We start from the raw sequence: 19,994 nt of genomic DNA, 5'->3' as shown, positions 1-19,994 counted from the left end.
TGGGCACTTTCTATTGTCCTCTTCTTCTATCTTTTAAATGTCTAGGCTTCTTGATTTCTTATTATTTGATTTTGTGCATACAGTCACCTCTGCTTATGGTCACATAAGTAAGAGACTCTTAGGTCAGCAGACTATACTTGTCTCTTCCACTGCATAGTAACTTTCCTAAAGGAGAGGAATGAAATCATCTCCTTCCTTCACAGTGATCTATAGCCTCTGTTCTGTTCAGAAACATGCTCCATGAATGCTGTCTATATGCTGACCAGTTGCCCGTAAATGGAATATTTTATAGATTCTTCCTAGAGTAAGGGTGCAAAAAGGTCAAAACTAATGACCTTTTCTGGAAAAGCATTCAAATGAACCCAAACATGAATTCTAATTCAAGCCAGATGCTCAGAAGTTGAAGGAAGTCCCCTCAAAGGCATTATTCAAGCCAACCAGTCAAGGCTACTGTAATTTGGTCTCAAATATTTGAGTTCATTGGTTATATCCAGTGGATAAGCATATGTATAGAAAATTTAGATCAGATGATATATTGCATGTAAGAACAGATTTTTTTTTTTAAAGATTTTATTTATTTATTTGACAGAGATCACAAGTAGGCAGAGAGGCAGGCAGAGAGAGACAGAGGAGGAAGCAGGCTCCTCGCCGAGCAGAGAGCCTGATTCGGGGCTCGATCCCAGGACCCTGGGATCATGACCTGAGCCGAAGACAGAGGCTTTAACCCACTGAGCCACCCAGGCGCCCCTGTAAGAACAGATTTAAAATTAATCACAAATGAACAGAAGTGTCACATAGAAATTTCCATGTTCTGATCTAAGTGCTATGCTAAGGGACACATTTTAATATTTTAATAGTCATCTTCTATGTCATAGGACCTAAGCCCAATTTCTTATTACTGAAGGAACAAAAATAAAATGCCCTCTCTCTCTCTCTCTCTCTCTCGTTCAATGTGTGTGTGTGTGTGTGTGCACATGTGTGTGTGTATTCTGCTTCTGATAAATATAAAAATTGTTAAATAAAAAAACAGACTTATTCTTTGGCATACTCTTAATAACTAGATGAAAAATCTTTCTTTTATTCTCCTTTTGGTAATTAAGTAGCTTTATGATAGATGGCTTTGCTCAATTTAAAATAATTAAAAAAAAAGAATAGAGAGAAAAAAGAAGCAAGCTCTTTCTTTTGCTTGAAAATGAAACAATTATACCAGAAATGTCCCATATTCCTCTGTACCCCATCCTCCCAGAATCTTCCCATATGGGCAGTTGTGCTCTATAGGCCTGGGCTGGAGAAATGAGGAGAGAACCCTGTCAATTTTTGATGAGGTCAAAGGAGAAAGTCTCGAAGAAAAAGGCTTGGCTTCTTTCCTTATGTGAGTTCTTAGGGGAAATTGCCTCTCATTCTTTCAGCCAAGACTGAGAGAAATAATTGTTCAGTTTATTTGACAAAACAATGAAAAATTTAAATAGGACAAGTTGAGTTAGAATAATAGGATCAAATTAATGCTGATTTTCTTTATATTAATTCTATCTACTCATGAAATACAGCTGAGAAATCATTATTTTTACCCACTTCCTCCTTTGTAGCTAACGTATTTCAGTAAGTTCTGCTATTTTACCTTCAAAATGATCTTTCCATCTCTGTTGCCACCATCCCTCCTAGGCTAAACCATCACTAGTCCTTGTTTGGAATATAGCCTAATAATATGTCTTTCTACTTCTGCTCTTGCCCTCTTTTAATCCATTACTGGCATAACAGCTGGTGTGGTCTTTGAAGAACCTCTGTTAGACGATGCCACATTTTTTGCTTCTCTTGCATTTGGAAGCAAGCAAATGAAAATGCCCACATGTCTTGGACCATTCATAATCTGGCTCTTACTCCAAATTCATCTCATTGCAGTCATCCTTTCCCTCTTGCCACACCCATGATTTTCAATTCCCTGAATTCACCTAGTCTTTCATCCTCGCATGCAGGGGCCAACTGCCTGCATTTCTTTCCTCCTCTCCCAATTCTTCATTTGACTCAAACTTCATTTTTCAGATCTCAGCTTAATTTCCCCTGCCTGGAGAAATCTGCCTGGATCCTCCAATCTCAAGTAGATCATCCTTATCATTTTCCTCCCACTGAGTTTTATTCTTTTCTTCCTCCCACTTTGCAGAATTTACAGTTACACATGTTTATTGGTTTGTTTGTATGTCTTCTCAAACTGAATACCAAGAGGGCAAAGACCTTGTCCCAGCATTGTATCCAACACCCAGCACAGTATCTGAAGTCCAGTGGGTCCCTGCACAGTATCATTGAATTAATTCACTAATTAGTTGTTATATTAATAAACAACTTAATTAATTCATTAAGTCATATTAATACATTATAGCATATGGTCCAAAAATAAATTTTTAAGTCTCTTTACTTAAGGAATTGAAATAGGACCTTACGTACATATCTGAGATAAATTGGATTATTCTCCTTCCCTCTGTTAAAAAATGTCTTGTGGTCTTAACTTGTTGACCCTTAAATGATTTTTTATCTTTCAAACCCCAAATAGATGCCCTGTCTTGCTTGGTCTACAATGATCAGCAGTCTCCACTTGATCATGAATGCAGGGAGATATTTTAAACTTTTTTTTTTTTTTTTTAAAGAAGGAAATCTCTCTCTGAAGAGAATCTAAAGAGAAAATAATCCATCCATTGGTGAGAAAGATGAACAAGCGACTTCCTGTATAAAAATATGAAGTGTCAATTTCTTCAGTGCGAGCAGCTCAGAACTTGGGAATTCTCAGTATTCTACCTGACATCAGACCTGGTTAGAGCCTGATAGAAACAAGTGCTTGGGCAGCCTCCTCATGTCCTGCCCCATCAGTGATGCCTTGTATACAAACTTCAACTGCCTTCAAAACGATGGAATGATTCCTGAACCAGCATCCTTCCAAGCCATGTAAATGGAATCACTTAAGAGCCAACTGACAAGTTGAGTTCCAGCTCTGGTTCTTGGAACATTCTTCTTCCCAGGGAGAGAGAATTTATGTTCTTTAGTCTAATGGCACAGCGGAGTTTGGCAAACTTTCCTAGTCTAATGGCAAAGGCATTTTGCTGCTCGTCCACTTTTAATATTGGGTCTGCATTCTAGATTCTGTCTTGAAACCTCTGAACAAATCTCTTGAATCCAGATCCATTCTGCAGAGATTTAGGAATTGCTTTGTTTTGGAAGCTTCTCTGAAAAACAAAAACAAAAACAAAAACCTCCTCCACCAGGAGCTCTTTTTCTGACACATAGTATTTTAGGACTTGGGCTCTGGGGCCAGCCATATCTGAGTGTGAATTCTCAGTGCATGAATGCTATGGGTTTTTCAGAACAAATTACTTAATCTCTCTAAATCTTAATTTTCTCAGCTGCATGGATATTAAAAGGACAGCAGTTTTCTCACAGGAATATTGTGGAAATTAACTGTGATTATGTATGTACTATGTTTTGAAAGTAGTATAAAGTTCTATCCCTAGAAGCTATCAAGCAGTGACTATTGGTTCCCATCTATATTGTCCTTAGATTGCAGAAGCCATCCTGTATCAGGAGGCAGAACTCTTGATTTTCCTATCTTCCTGAACCTCTCCTTCTCTGTTGTTTTCTATGCCAGTTAATGGGGCTATCATCTCCCAGATTTTCTAGGAGCTGTTATTGATTCCTTTTCTCTCCCTCAGGCCTTACACACAATCCATCAGTACGTATTTTGGGGTCAGTCTCAAAGCGTTTCCTGAAATGCACTACTTCTCATGATTTTCACTCTTAACCACTCAAGGTCAAGTTACTATCATGTCTTACTGAATGATTGTGGTAGCTTCCTGATCTCTCTTTTAGCCTCACTTCCCTAAGACCCCATCCCCACATAGCGATCGATGAAAGGGTATTTTAAATATATAATCCTACCATAACACTCCTTTGCTTAAAACCATATACAAGCTTTTGATTTTAGGTTACAATAAAAGGCATGATTTTGCCACGGCTTCAAGATCCTCCCAGTCTGCCTTTCAGCCTACTCTTTGGGTTCATTTCTTCCAAGTCTTGCCCTTGCTCGATTTTCTTACCATGTCTCTTTTCCTCACATGCCAAATTTATGATTAACTCTGAGCCTTTGCACTTGTGGGTCTCTATGTTTGAAACACATTTTTCTTAGGCCTTTGCCTGACTAACTCATTTTCATTATTCAGATGTCAGCCTCAAAATTCTCTCTTCAGAGTTGCCTTTCCTACTGTTCTTTCCTAAGTAAGACACTCCCACAACCCAGTCTCACTCTGTCCTACTCCAGTCACCTGTTTTCTCCACAGAACTGCTTACAATCTGAAGTAATTTTTTATATTCCATCTCACCTCATCATATGCCCCCAAATGTACACTCTATAATCTCAAAAATCCCTATTCTCCATGTATCCCTAATCTGTAGAACAATGAAGGCACATGGTAGATCTGTAATAAATACTTGATGTGTCTTCTTCAATGAATGAGATTTGCGAGTTTGCACTTCTTGGCTCTGCTAATTGGTACCAGAAATGATGTGGGAAGAAAAAGCATAAAAAGAAGAGTTGATTCTACAAAAGACTCTTGCTACCTTTCAACAATTAAAACCACAAAAAAAATGACAGGTCATATAGACCTGACCTTTTAAAAGTGCACCTATAGCTGAAAGGGCATACTTCATTTTGTTTCTACCACATCTGCATACTTAAAATAACAGTTGGCAATAAGAGCAGCAATAAAAAAACAGAAGACAAGAATCCTTCCTTTGACATTTTTATCTTTAACTATTTTCAGCAGTGTTGATGACCTATGTTTCTTTCTTTGGAAAACAAATTCTTAAAGAGGGTTTCATAATATTTTAAAAAATAAAAACAGATGCTAGTAGCAAATACAATCACAGATTTTCTTCTCAACTCCATTCTTTCTCTTTTAAGACTTACAATTCAAATTAATTATATTATGTGCTCAATGAAGAAAGATTATTTGATTATCATAGTTTAGGTTCACCCCTCATCCCCAATACTCCAAGGAAAGGATGTAGTTCACATAACTGTTCAATGTTACACTAATTAAATATTTTTGTATTCACCATAGAGAAGGAAGATACTATTTGTCAGTAGAAGAACTGCGAATAGTAGTATATAGTAAAGCCTCTCATCCAGATACGCTGTTCCCAAGGTTCTGAAACATTCAATTTTGAACACTTGTCGAGCAGGAACATTATTGATTACAAACAAGAACTGAAGAGTGCATACAAATAGGACACTTAACTTATGTAGATATAAAAGTTTAGGTTTGAGTAGAAAAACAGAGCAGAGAATTGATATTAACTAATGAACACAGGCAATGTGGACATTGCAGTTTGAGAACACTTGATTTTTTTTTATTTCTTCTTTTTTTTAAGGTTTTATTTATTTATTTGACAGAGACAGAATGAGAGAAGGAATGCAAGCAGGAACAGAGGTAGAGAAAGAATCAGGCTTCCCGCTGAGCAGGGAGCCTGATCCAGGCTTGATCCCAGGACCCTGTGATCATGACCTGAGTTGAGCCACCCAAGGCACTCCCATTTGATTTCTTTAAAAGCAAAATTTTCAAATATCTTTGCCTATGTTTCTGTCTTTGTGTCCAGAAATATATGACAATACTTAGATAATTTAAAAAAATTATCCATCTGTTTGGAAGATAGTATATTTTCATAAACCTTTAGAACCTTGAAGTAACAAAGTAAGGATATATGAAAAGATCTTTAGAACAAACCTAAAAATGAATCAGAAAAAAAGAAAAAATGGAAGTGGATGATGGATTAATTTATTTACTTAAAATTGACTCTTTTTAAAGATTTTACACGTGAGTGATGCCATGCTATATTTATCTTTATCTGGTTTACTGCATTTAGCATAATGCCATCCAGTTTAATTCATGTCTAAAATGGAAGGATTTTCACAACTTTATTTGTCAATTATACCTCAATAAAGCTGAAAAAAAAAAAACCCAATAAATGGAACTTACATCGCATTTTAAGGAAAAGGCTTTTGTTTTTATTTTACTTTTTTAAAAGATTTAATTTATTTATTTGACAGAGAGAGAGCACAAACCGGGGGAACAGGGGAGGGAGAAGCAGGCTCCCAGCTGAGCAGGGAGCCCAACACAGGACTCGATCCCAGGACCCCAGCCAGGGTCATGACCTGAGCTGAATGAAGGCAGACGCTTAACCAACTGAGCCACCCAGGCATCCTAAGGAGAAGGCTTTTAGTTAATATATAAATCATATGTGTGGAAATCTGTCTTTGAATACACATCTGTAAATGTGTGGATAAGAGTCAGAACAAGCACCTATAGAGATGGTTTTCATTATACAGCAACACAAAAGTTGGAAGTATAAATTACCAACAAATGTCCACTTCTCAATTGTATGACTATAAGGCGGAGGAATGGTGAACTTGACATGCATAGAATGGCTAATATCTTTTATGCTCTGGGCATGTGCTGATCGTGCAAGCTACTTGTAATATACTTAATGATTTCCACATGCCATATTCCCAGTCTTGTGTAGAAAGCTTATGGGACAGTTTTCTAGATGGTGAGTTGTATCACTGATGAGGAGATAGATGAGTGATTCCTGAAAGCTACTCTGTGATTGAGTGGAGACTGGGAAAGGAAAGATGTCTCAGAAGGCCAGAGAAGTTTTAAAGTAGCATCGTGAAGATTAATGAAGATAACCAATATATATTAAATAATCAAGTTATTCAAACATGACAATAAAAACATACTTGCTGAGAAAACACTCAGTCTGCAATCTAGATGTTAAAGTGAAGCACGGTCAAACTGAAATATTTTTAAGTCTCCAAATTGGATGTCATGAGTTTGAACAATCAAGCTTATTCATCTACTGTTAAAAAATTCCCTTAAGTCCTGACAAAAGGAAAGTGTAAATATATTAAGTATAATATAAGTAATATAGTTAAGTATAAGTATTAATATATTATTTATATAAGTAATGTATAAGTATACATATATACACATTTATGTACTTTTATAGATTTTACATATATATAAAATTTGGACAACTTTTCCATTTAGTTCTCATTTAATACATTTTAGAAGATTAAAAGTGACCCCCGTAGAAAGAGGTTACAGGCAAATTCATTGCCCTGGGTATAATGTGACTTGGACAATATGGGGGAAATCAGAAAGATCTGAAGTGTATATCAAGCGGTTCTATGAAGTCTTTGAGATCCAAATCATATTTTGGACCCTTTTAACATATGGTCACACAGCTTTATATACTTCCTTACAAATAAATATAAGTATCTGTTGAAGAGATGCATTCTATTCAACAACGTTTAGGTTTCTTGAGGCAAAGACTGAGTCTTCACAGTTATAGCCCCAGCATGAATCTAGTAGCTGGCAATAACAGGAGCTCAATAAAAGCCTTGCTGTTGAATGACTGAGTTTATATTTTGGGCTCTAGGGAGGATGTATGTCCTCTCTTTGTATATCTTTTAATCTAACTACTGACACCCTCATTCTTGGAAGACTTCAATGGATGTCTTTATGCTGATCACAGTCACTAGTGATGAGTGTATTGCTAATAAGGTATAACATGGCTGATTCTCTTAAGTGGCAGGTTCTAAAAGAGGATGCACCATGTGGCTTGAACATACAGTAGTTTTCTGTATAACCTTGGACCATTCATTTAACCCCTCTATGACACAGGTTTCCCATCTGTGAAATGAGAATGATACTACCTATCTCCCACCCACTTCACGGGAATAGTATGTCCACACCTGAGATAATGGCTATTCATGACTTGAAGCTCACTGGAGAAAAGTACTATCTAATTACAATTGTTATTGTTTCCTACACGGAGTGAATGATGATATGGGAAAGAAGAGATGTTACCCAAGTTATGTATAAGTGCGTCTAGGGTAGGGACAAGAAAGAAAAGGAAGAAGAACATCACTAAAATTCCTGCCGACTGAAATATCTTTGCTCTGGATTACCCCCTAATTAAACTATTTTCTTCTAAAGAGACAAAAAGAAAATGGGAAAATAAAAAAGCGAGGTTAAGAAATAGTTTTTTTTGTGATTTTTATCAGAAGAGGGATAAAGAATTTAAAAAATGGAAAAAAATAGCAGGAGAGAAAAGTATTAATAAGGTTTCTGGTTCACTTTTTACAGACAAGTGCCTCTTGGTTATATGTTTGTGGCTTATCCACTTTCTGTACTATCTAGGTTAACTCTGCACCCCTGGGCAGACTTCTCCCTTGTCTGCAAGTTTCTGGGTCAAGTCCCTCTTTCTGTGACCTCTCCCTGAGGCAGTTTTTATGTCAAGGAATGCAAACCAATTTTAATATTAGCCTAAGGTAAACATAATTAGAAGGGTAAATTCTCTGCCAGAAGGGGGGAAATCATGCAAGGCATTTCAAACTCAAATGTAATTTTTGTAAAAATTGCTTCTCCAAAATGTTATACCAAAGCAGCTCAGGGTTAGATATCATCCATAAATGATTACCACTTGTCCAATGAGGAGACTATCTTCGACAATAATTTTTAAAATGTCACTAAACCTGCATTTTCTTGCAAAATATTTAACAGATCCCCTCCAACTTACCAATAAATTCTAACACCATAGATAATTATGTAGAACTCCATAAATATTTAATATCCATAAAATGCAATTCAGGTAATTAAAAATAAGAAAATAAAATAAAGGGAATGTGGGGAAAAGGGTAAACAGGGGGAATTATTGCCATTTAACAGTGCAGTAAGTTAATAAATAGGAATAGAAAAGTGGGTATTGAGAGTATAGGTATGAGCTACTTGGGCACAGAAAGGGATTCCCTCTTTCATCATTATATTCCCCCAGCAAATAGAGGAAAGTCTCAGTAAATCTCTGGAGAATGAAGTGTAGGACAGAGTAGGCAAAGAATAAAACAAGCTTGAGATTAGTTCAGGAACAAAAAAAAAAAAAAAGAGAGAGAGAGAAAAAGAGAGAGAGTAAGGATCTGGCAGGAAGAAAAGTTTGTAAATAATGAAAACAAATTTTATTTAACTGTTTAAAAAGCTTGATTTTTTAAAAGTTCTATAGATAAACTTTCAGGTCATTGTGACTTTCATGGCTATTTTCTAGTTTTTTGTTTTTTGTTTTTTTTCTAGTATTTTGTTTTTTTCTAGTATTTTCTAGTCAAGCTCATTTCTGTCCATAGTGTTCCTCTGCAATTCTTCCATTTGTATATGTTCTTACAGTCTTGAAATTTATGCATAGGAAAGAGGAATCATTTTCTAGTTAGCAACAGGAGGATCACCAACCTGGATGGCAGTTGGCTTCTAAAAAAGAGTTTGACCAACAAGGGTGATTTGACTCCTGACCTCCGGATGCAGAGTTCCCCTTTTCCCAATGCCCTTCTGTGTCAGAGGATGCTAGATTCGTAGGCCAGAAGATGGGAATTCCAAAGCAGAGAACACTCATAGCACAAGGGTTGGTGAATTCCACACATATCTCAAAGCATTTCCAACTTGTATTTTCGCCCATTGCTGCTGGTGCTCTCTTGTAAGTAGATTTTAAACATAAATTACACTCGTGCCACTGGTTAATCTCAAAATGTTTAGAGTACAACTTTGACCCTTCCCTCAAACTTGAGGAACTTCTCTCTCATTTCTTCCACTGACTTAGTACCAAAGAGCTTTCTAAGGCAACCTGAGAAGAAGGTCAATATTAAAGAACAATTATGTTTTACTTTCAGAGCTCACAATCCATCTGTTTTCAGAGACATACAAACCTACGTGGTTTAGAAGGAATTTGGCCAAGTGTCTTTTTATTTGTTTGTTTGTTTATGTTTGAGTATAGTTGACACACAAGGTCACATTAGTTTCAGGTTACAACATAGTGATTTGACAGGTTTACAGATTATGCTGTTTTCACCAAAAGCGTAGCCACCATCTGTCTGGATACATCACTATTACGGTATTGTTGACTATATTCCTCATGTTGTGTCTTTTATTCCCATGATTTATTCACTCTGTAGCCTACTGCCCTTTTTAATCAATAGCTTTTCTAAAAAAAAAATAAAATAAAATAAAAAAAAATCTACCTGTTGAAGAAAGCAGTTCAGGTGTTTCAGTGACTTGAAGTTGGGAAGCCAGGATCTACCAAATCTAATGGCATAACACACCTTTCTGACCCTCTGTGTGCCACAGCCCAGCAGCACTGCAGCCCCTGATCCCATCTCTGGGTGCTACTCTGGGGACAGAGGGTAAATCACATAAGCAGTTTCTGGGGGAACAAATGATCTCTGCAACAAAAGTCTAAAAACAGCAACTAAAAATAGGTAAACTTTGCTGCGTGAGAATTCAGTACTGGCCCCTTTGACCTTAGTCCTCTTTTACAAATGGATCTGTGATTCTAATGGGGGTTTTATGGATATTAGGCACAGAAAGGTAACCAACCTACACAGTGAGATGAGGGAGTAAGTTGCATGTTTCTGCAATCTTTGAAGATGAGAGAAGTTTGTCAACAGTCTGATCTTGCCCATCTATGATTATTAATGGCTTTCCAGTTTTCAGAACCTGGCTGTATATTGTTCCCAGCATTTCCTATCATTCTGTCTCTGTTTATATCTCCCTGGTAGACACACACTCCACTCTAAATGAGAAGCTCTGCCTAAGAGACAGCTGCAAAGGGTTCTATTTATGCACACAAGACTTGAAATAAGACATATCCTAACCTTTAATTATGAATTACTACCTAAGTTTCAAGGAGTGTGAAAGGGGGCAGAAAAGCAATGAGAAAATCATGCAGATTTTTTTTTTTTTAAGATGACAAAATCTTGAAGTTGATTTAACAGGGTTTCTTTGACTTTAGAAGTCATATGCTGAAAACTCTTGTTAAAAAAAAAAAAAGAAGAAGAGAAAGAAAAAAATGTTGCACAGGTCACACTGCCAAGGATAAACAATCATTCTTAAGTCCTTTGTTTCAGGCCACAGTGAAACTTAATCCCCGAGGTGTTCCTGTCTGTCCATGCATGCATGTGGAGCTTGCCATTCCTCTAGTCCTGGTGCTTGCTTTCAAGCACAGAGCTCCTGACTGCAAGGCATTTGATTTCTGGTAATTAATCAGCTCATCATACCCGCTGTGTTTCTCCCCCAGGCCCAGCTCAAGTGAGTGATCCAAATCTGGCTTCGGGAAAAAAGAAAGCATTTATGCCCTGAGAGCACAGAACGAAACACTGATAAACAGTTCTTGGTAAAACATGGGATTCAGATGGCATTATTTTTCTTCTTAAGCCATAAGTCATCTTAAAACACACACACACACACACACACACACACACACACACACACACAGCAAAAAACCAAAACCAAAGCGAAAACCAAACAAAAACATGTCGAATGCCCTTTAAGCAGAAAGCAGTTTGTCTTAATAAAAAGAGTTATCAAGATTTGCTGGTGCTTGTGTCTGGTGCCACAGCCTTTTAATGTGTTTGCCTATAATGTTAATGTTCATTTTTTAAACACCATTTTGTTTGAATCTTTAGACATACTACTTTATCTCAGAATTTCTTGTTTGGCTTGTCTCTGTAATAACCCAGTTATTACTAATTTTATTTGTGAACAATCCGAACTTGTATTAGGAATTCCTCGTGCCCAGAGATTTGGCAACTTTCATTCTTTTCAAGACTTACTTGTCTTCATCGAGAGCCAGTTGTAAAGTAAGGTTTTGTTATTAGAACTGAGAATACCCTTGTGTATTTGTCTTGCAGGTGATTTTGAGCCCTTTTGTTTCTATAAATAATGTAGTCCTATAATGGGTTCCCTTTTCTTGCCCATTATTCTGCTCAAAACTGAGATTAATCAATCAGTTGTCAAAAACATTTCTGAATTGGCTGTATTTGATTTATAGAAGCTATGCATGAACATTAAGCAGTGGGAAACATGGCGTATCAAAGCTATAATAGACTTAAATGATTTTGAAGGTAGCATGAATTTCAAATAAGCCAACCCACAGGATCTTCTCCATGTCTGATAATACTTCTCTTGCTATGAGGAAACAGTCTTAAAGAACTATTTCTTCTACACATCTGATATATAGTTTTAACAATGATAGGTTTCACCAGAGGTCTCAAGATTTTGTTTCCCAGGAGACATTTGACAATCCTGAAGACACTTTCAATTGTCCCAAATCGGAAAGAGATATGCGACTCCAATCTAATAAGTAGAGGTCAAGAATGCTACTAAACATTCTGCAATGCAAGGGATAACCCCCACCCCCACAGATCAAAGAATTATATGTTCCAAAATGTCAATAGTGCTGAGATTAAGAAAACATGGGTAACATACATAAATATTTATATATTTATTTTTCATTTCAAAATAAATAGAAGGGGTGCCTGGGGGGCTCAGTCTGTTAAACATCTGCCTTCGGCTCAGGTCATAATCCTAGAATCCTGGAATCGAGTCCTTCATCAGGGTCCCTGCTCAGTGAGGAGTCTGCTTCTCCTTCTCCGTCTGCTCTTCTCCCCAGTCACGCTCTCTCTTTCTCTCTCATTCACTCTCTCTCTCAAATAAATTTTAAAAAATATTACTAAATAAATAAAAGAATGAAGAAGGTATGTATGTCCTAAATATACAACTTAAATACATTTCAAAAATTGAATGCAGGGGCGCCTGGGTGGCTCAGTGGATTAAAGCCTCTGCCTTCAGCTCAGGTCATGATCCCAGGGTCCTGGGATTGAGTCCTGCATTGGGCTCTCTGCTCAGCAGGGAGCCTGCTTCCTCCTCTCTCCTCTCTCTCTGCCTGCCTCTCTGCCTACTTGTGATCTCTGTCTGTCAAATAAATAAATAAAATCTTTAAAAAAAAATTGAATGCAAATAACAACAAGATCAAGTAAAATAAGATGATCAGCATGTCAGAAGTCATCTCATGCTTCCTTCCACCCTTGACAGTGATGACCACTGTCCTGATTTATAAGAGCATCTAAATGGAATCACAGAGTAGGTTACATATGTATGTTGCATAAACTGTATAGATACATTTGTCTCTTTCCTTTGAATCCTAAGGCCATTGAATCCTACAAATTAAAGGTAGGACTTATTCTGGCCCAGGAAAATTTGGGGAACTTTGAGATTATGGTGAATTTGTTGAGGGTTGCCCTTTATTATCACTGAAGCTTTGAAAGAGAAGGCTGTTCTTCCCAGTGCATTTCTGTTTACACACCTCCCCCCTACCTCATTTCCTACCGCTTTACCATGATGGGAAAGGAAGACCAGGGTTCATAAAACAAAGTAGACAAGTGCTGGTCAATAAAATAAAATGAAGACGTGTTCTCTGAGATTTTGTTTATTTTACTTCTAACGAACTCACATGCAAAGAGAGAGCCGTCGAAGCCACAAGTAAATGATGTAGACGCTTAGCCAAATGGGAAAAAGTGCCTTATGTGTCATGTCTTGTGCCCTTCTGCTGTTTCCAATTTTTCCTGCTTATTTCTAAGCATACCATCCTCATAAGTGAAGTAAACCACATTGGGCAAGAGCTTAAGTTAAATATCAAAATCACTGCCTGCTGACCATGAAAACTCATTCATGCTGAACATTTGTGGGTTATCAGGATCAAAGAAGACTTCAATATTTATCAAAAAATTTAGCCCACCATGGTTTAGCCTTCATTAACTTGGTATGTATTTGAAGAATTCAATGGAATTAATGCAGGCCAAGCCTGCACTGAATTTTTTTAACTTAGGAAAACCCTTATCCTCCTGAAGAGATGGGTATCAGTTTTTAAATATTGAGAAAGGGCAGAATAACATAAGGTTCACACATGCTTTGGTTGTCTGAATGCAATGAGCTCTCTGCAGGACTGAATTATGCTTTGCACATGAAGAGACACAAGAACAAATTTTTCTCTTATATAATGCTTCTAATGCTGATTTGAAGCACTATGGGAAATCAAACTGAGTCTAGACAACACAACTTTTCTGGTTCAGGTCCAAAATTACTTTAAATAAGGACAAGTCCAGTTGCAAAATCGTGGGCTGCAACAGATATCAGAATAAGCAAAGAGACTTTTCCAAAAAATTTTACTTACAAATCTATCCCCTGTAGAAAAGTCTGGATGATGGGGTGGTCCCTCCTGAATCAGAGACAAAGATAAGTTTACTTTAGAAAAAGGACCTCCTCATTTATGCTATCATTTTCTTGCTGCATACAAAGTGGTTAGATAGTTCATTATTTTATTTAAAAATTTCAATATTATGATCACTGGTGTGTTTATTGCCACTTATCATTTCAATGTATTTCTTACTCAGAAGCAGGAATATTTTATTAATTTGCCTGTTGGGGAATAGTGCTGGTGTGGGGGAGGGGGAGGAGAGGTTGGGGTGGAGGAAAAAATATAGTAATAATAAGCAGAGATTATTTAAAATGCTAAAGAAAATTTTCCTAGATGATTTCTTCGTGTAAGAGAAATGCTCTGAATCAGAGAAGGATAGACAGAGACAGAAGGAGAAAATCACACATTTAAATCAAGAATCTAAAAACTTCCCAGGCAAATATTTAGCATAACACTTATTATTACATGATTTCAAATATGTCATCCCTATCTAACATGGAGATAAAAGATAATAAAAATTTTCTAGGAAGTATGCTTAGAAAACAAATCATTTGCTGTAACTACTTTGTTTCTTTTATTAAATGTCCATTATTTGTATAACAAAAATCAAGATTTGCCATTTTCCCTTTAGGTGGAGTTATAATTCAGTACTTTATTACTTTTAAGGTCAGTTTCTTTTCTACACCTCTAAGAAACACTATCTGGTAATAGAGTTGCCGGTGCGTAGTAAGTATGCAAAGCTATAATTATTTCAAAATGTCATTTAATTTCTGTAACTATAGAATCAATGTCATACAAGTTGCACCTGTGTTTTTTCTGTTAGTGCAAGGCATTCCTTGAAAACTAAGATATAAATAGCTGCAAATAATCACAGGTATCCATTGGTGAGAAAGTTTCACGTTCATCTTAAAACAATGTTTTTCTAAGTGTAGTCTGAGGATTACCTGCTTCAAATTCGTTGGAAAGCAGAGGATGTTTAGCGAAACATTAGATCCATGGTCCCTGCTCTTTTTTTATACTGTTGCAGTTTTAATTTCAACATGTAACAGAAATCTGGATTTTAAAAAGATAATTTTTTATTCGTATAGCTAACCTGCCATATCCATATAGTTAAGATAACCATGAAGCAGGGACCATTACTATCCATTTTAGAATCAAGGAAATTTAGGCTCAGAGATACTGTGACTTAGTCAAGTTCACAGGGACAGCCAATTGTGGAGCTGTCATTTACAGCAGGCAATTTAATGCATTTTTCCTATTTAAATATTATAGGATGTTAAATCTGATTTTTTACCTTAGTTAATGCCAAAGCTGAAAAGAAAAGATTCTAGGTAACCCTTTATTCCAAACTTGGCTATGTTTCCACTGTCTGACTGGTAAGGGAACTGGTACTTGGATTTCTTTTTGAGTCTGGGACACCATGGAAGGTAACTGACCCAAGATGGCATTGCTGGTCCCCCACCTAACCGAGGTTATCCTGCACTGGATGCGGAGAACCCAATAGCTCTTGCTTAGAAGCTGAAGATGAGTTTGAGCCCGAGTCTGAGCAGAGTTCTGAGGAAGCTCCACTGGGCAGACCAAATCTCATACTTGTAGCCACAAAGGTCAACATTCCAACAGTGACGAGACAGAGGGCATTGTCAATACTAATCCAAAACACTCGCAACACTCTTGCCCTAATATATAACAGGATGTTTGCCTTCCTTTCCTCATCTCTCTTCCTTAACCCAACATCAAAAATGGAGGTGGAAGGGAGATGTGTAGTGCAGTGTATGCTTCTGTCTGTGTTCTTATTCCATGTGCCCAGACGCCCAGTCTCTGTTGAGAGAAGGAGAGCTTCATGAAGCAATACATGACTGAAGTTTAACCAACGTGAAGCGAGTTGTAATTGTCAAAAGCAACCTGAGAGTTCAAGGATCTCTCACTCTCTTTAATGGTTGAGGTCTCACAATTCAATAAAGTGTGACTAGTAGGAGTGATTGAGGAAAAATCACATTTATACTACCCTCCCCTTAATTAAGACTTGCAATAAGTTTATTTAAACTACATATTTCAAGTAGAATTTCTTTTTTTTTCTTTATTAAAGATTTTATTTATTTATTTGACAGAGATCACAAGCAGGCAGAGAGGCAGGCAGAGAGAGAGATGGGGGAAAGCAGGTTCCCCGCTGAGCAGAGAGCCTGATGCAGGGCTCAATCCCAGGACCGCGGGATCATGAACTGGGCCGAAAGCAGAGGCTTTAACCCACTGAGCCACCCAGGCGCCCCTCAAGTAGAATTTCTTGATCATAATACCCAGACTTGTACTGAGAGTTTATAGTAAATATAGTAAGGTATAGTAAGAACTTCCAGAAATTTCCTAAAGGTTAGAACATAGGGCAGAGAGCTTGAGTTTATATGAAAGTATATTTAGGGCTATATAAGTGGCATTGAGAATCTGAAGATATGCTTTGGGTTTAAAATTGGAAAAAAGTGTTTATGGACCTTTTAAAAAATAGATTATTTTGATGCTAGTCATTCATTATATAAGTATAAGCTTGGTAATGATTATTCATGTCAGGAAATAGGTCCTGATACCAAAGCCTCTCTATCACAGACTTTCTTCTTTTAGTCCAGCAATACTCTTTTTTTTTTTTTTTTTTTAATTTGAGTATAGTTGACATACACTGTTACATTAGGTACAGGTATACAACATAGTAATTCAACTTCCGTATACCTTATGCTATGCTCACCAAAGTGTAGCTACCATCTGTCACCATACAACACTATTACAATACCGTTGACTGTATTCACTATGCTGGAACTTTTAGTCTCACGGCTAACTCAGTCCATAACTAGAAGCTTATATCTCCCACTTCCCTTCACCCATTCTTCTCCTCCCCCAAGCTCCTTCCCTTCTGGCAACCATGAGTTTGTTCTCTGTACTTGTAGGTCTGATGGTGCTTTTTTGTTTGTTTAATTATTTGTTTTTTTGTTTTGTTTTTTAGATTCCATATATAGGTATGGTATTTGTCTTTTTTTGACTTATTTTACTTAGCATAATGCATTCTAGGTCCATCCATGTTGTCACAAGTGGTAAGATCTCATTCTTTTTACAGCTAAGTAACATTACATTATGTGTGTGTGTGTGTGTGTGTGTGTGTGTGTGTGTGTATAAAACAACATCTTTATCCATTCTTCTGTCAATGGACACTTGGGTTGCTTCCGTATCTTGACTATCATAAATAATGTTGCGATAAACACAGTGGAGCATATATATTTTTAAATAAGTCGTTTTGGTTTTGAGGGGTCAATATCTGGTATTGAATTATTGGATGATATGGTATTTTTATTTTTACTTTTTTGGAGGAGACTCAGTACTCTTTTCTACAGTGGCTGTACCAACAATAAACTCGTTATATCAAGCCAAAGGGTCAAGATTATGTTCCCTTTTTGTGTTGCACCACCCTTTTTGTGGTGCACATCCACACCCTTTTTGTGTTGCACATCCCTTTTTGTGTTGCACAACCAACTTACTGGCAAGGTTAATGCAGAACTGACCATATAGAAGAGAAACTGGGTGCCAACTGCTTTATTAATAACCAGATCTGAGGGCCCCTGCAGCTTTAGAACTATCCATTTTGAATGCTTCCAACACACTCCTCTACACTTTGACTACCCCTGCTTGGTTTTCTAGAAGCCTTCTCCAAGAGCATTGCATTGTTCCTGTAAGAACATGAAGATGTGTATACAAATCTTGGGGTCACACGAAATGGCAAACATGAGTTGTTCAGTGAATCATTTAGCTTGGAATGGGAACACAGCACAGCTTATCTGTGTATTAATTTTGCCACTTAATTCCGTTGTAGTGAGAAAGTTCATAACATTTATGCTGGTCACTGACTCAAATTTGAATACTCCAGGAAAAAAAAAAAAAGAGGGACTACCCCATAACCCTATGAAGTGTGCAAAGAATAGGAATGCTCACTATGGAGCTGGTGGAAGAGGCTCCAATTTACATTTCCATGAGTACTTCACATGCCTGTGTGGCTAAACTGTAGCTTCCCTATTATTCACATCATACAGCACAGCTCCAGTATGAAGAAGCAGCAGGCTACCTATCTTTATTAAAAATGACACACTGGAATGTATCTGCAGTTGTTTGAATTGGGAGAGGGAGCCAAATTATTTTACCAGAAATCCCCTCTTTGGGACAGAATGTTTGCACATGTATATTGTTACAGCACTCAGGGATTGACGGAACACTTCACTATTGTTGGGGACCCGTCTCATCGTTCAAGGAATGTGTCTGGCTGGCCATCTGGGACAGCTCATCACTTTATGGAAGACTTATTCCAAAAGTAAACAACAGGTCTAAGTGAGATCTTGTTTATTCACTTTACTTCTTGCTGTCCTGGGGTTTTTGGGTAGTTTTCATTTAAGAAGTCAGTAGACACAATTGTTTACTGATAAGCTCGGATGGGAGCAAAGTTTCAACCCAGTAATCTACAGCATATTATTGAGATGTGAATGCAAGGAGATAGAACACAAGGATTGAAATACCATCAAGAGACTAGAATCATTCATCTATTAATAAAAAATGTATTAATAGAGTTTTGGGGGGGAGAATATCACATAAATACGTGACTTTGTTAAATATTAGGGCCTAGGTTGAAAACAACTGCCTAGCAATGGTCCACGATTAATGTATTTGGTAAACTTGGCAAGAGTTAGGGATAACATTTATAGACAATTCGGTGTGGCATATTTTTCTGAACATTCTCAGAGGCAAGATACAAAATTTTGCTTCATTATCAAATTCATTTGATATTTTGCCTTATTTAGGAACCATTTCCCTTGACCAGGGAATGTACTATCCTAGATTTCCATGGGCACATTCATTTAAAAGCAGTTACTCAACACATTCATAGAAGGTCAAGCCAGTTAATCATGAAGCCAGTCTATGATTGGGGTTGTGGTGCTCACCAAGGTAGATTTTGAGGCTTTTAGACATGCTTGGCACAACATCACTTTCCAAAAAGAATTGCCAAGCCTTTCTCATTTGCTTAAAATACCCAAAATATATTTAAAGCAGTGTTTTAAAGGCATTTGTATGTGAACTCTATCTTTTAGAGGTAATGATATTTTAAATGTTGGGGAACTTTAAGACATTTCTACAGCCCAGCTGCAGAATCCATGTCCCACTGGGCTCTTCTTTTCTCTCTTGCTGAAAGCTGGCAAGATTCAGCCTGTTTTCCTCTTTTTGATTAGCCTCTGTTCCCCACTCTATCTTTTGGGGTTTTGTTATCCACCAAGAAGGAAGGCAGAGGCTTGTGAAGTCAGGCCAGTTTGACCCTTTATTTACCTAACTTTGACAGAATCACACAGGCTTCTTTTGTTCTAAGGATTTTCCTGCTAATTCCTCTGGGAAAAATATTGAAGAGATAAAAATAACAAACGTGGGAAAGTGATGAAGGTTACAGACATTTACAAAGTTCTTACAGTTTTATTCCCTTGGTAACAGTTCTTGACTCTCTTCTGAAGACAGGAATTGAAAACTTCCCTTTGAATTCTGTCCTGTGATTTTATTTCTAAGAGCAGGGATAATCCAGTGTCACTTCTCCCCTGACCCATACGTGAAGTAGGTGATGCGCAGTCTTTTCTCCACGAGGCTCCTTGCTCACCATGGGGAAGGCTGGAGGCAGATGAGGGTTTTTCAGATTTTTCCCCATTAAACTGGTCTTGATTCACACAGAATTACACGTTTCAGACACTTTCTCACAATACGTTACATTTGACTATCGAAAGTCTTGATTCCTTACCCATGCCAAATAAAGTATGTTGCTTTTCTTTCTTTCTTTCTTTCTTTCTTTCTTTCTTTCTTTCTTTCTTTCTTTCTTT

This window comes from Enhydra lutris, unplaced genomic scaffold, assembly GCF_002288905.1.
Source record: "Enhydra lutris kenyoni isolate GAN:26980312 unplaced genomic scaffold, ASM228890v2 scaffoldscaffold9, whole genome shotgun sequence".
NCBI lineage: Eukaryota > Metazoa > Chordata > Mammalia > Carnivora > Mustelidae > Enhydra > Enhydra lutris.
The sequence above is the reverse complement of the archived record's forward strand: the minus strand, read 5'-3'. Positions refer to the sequence as shown.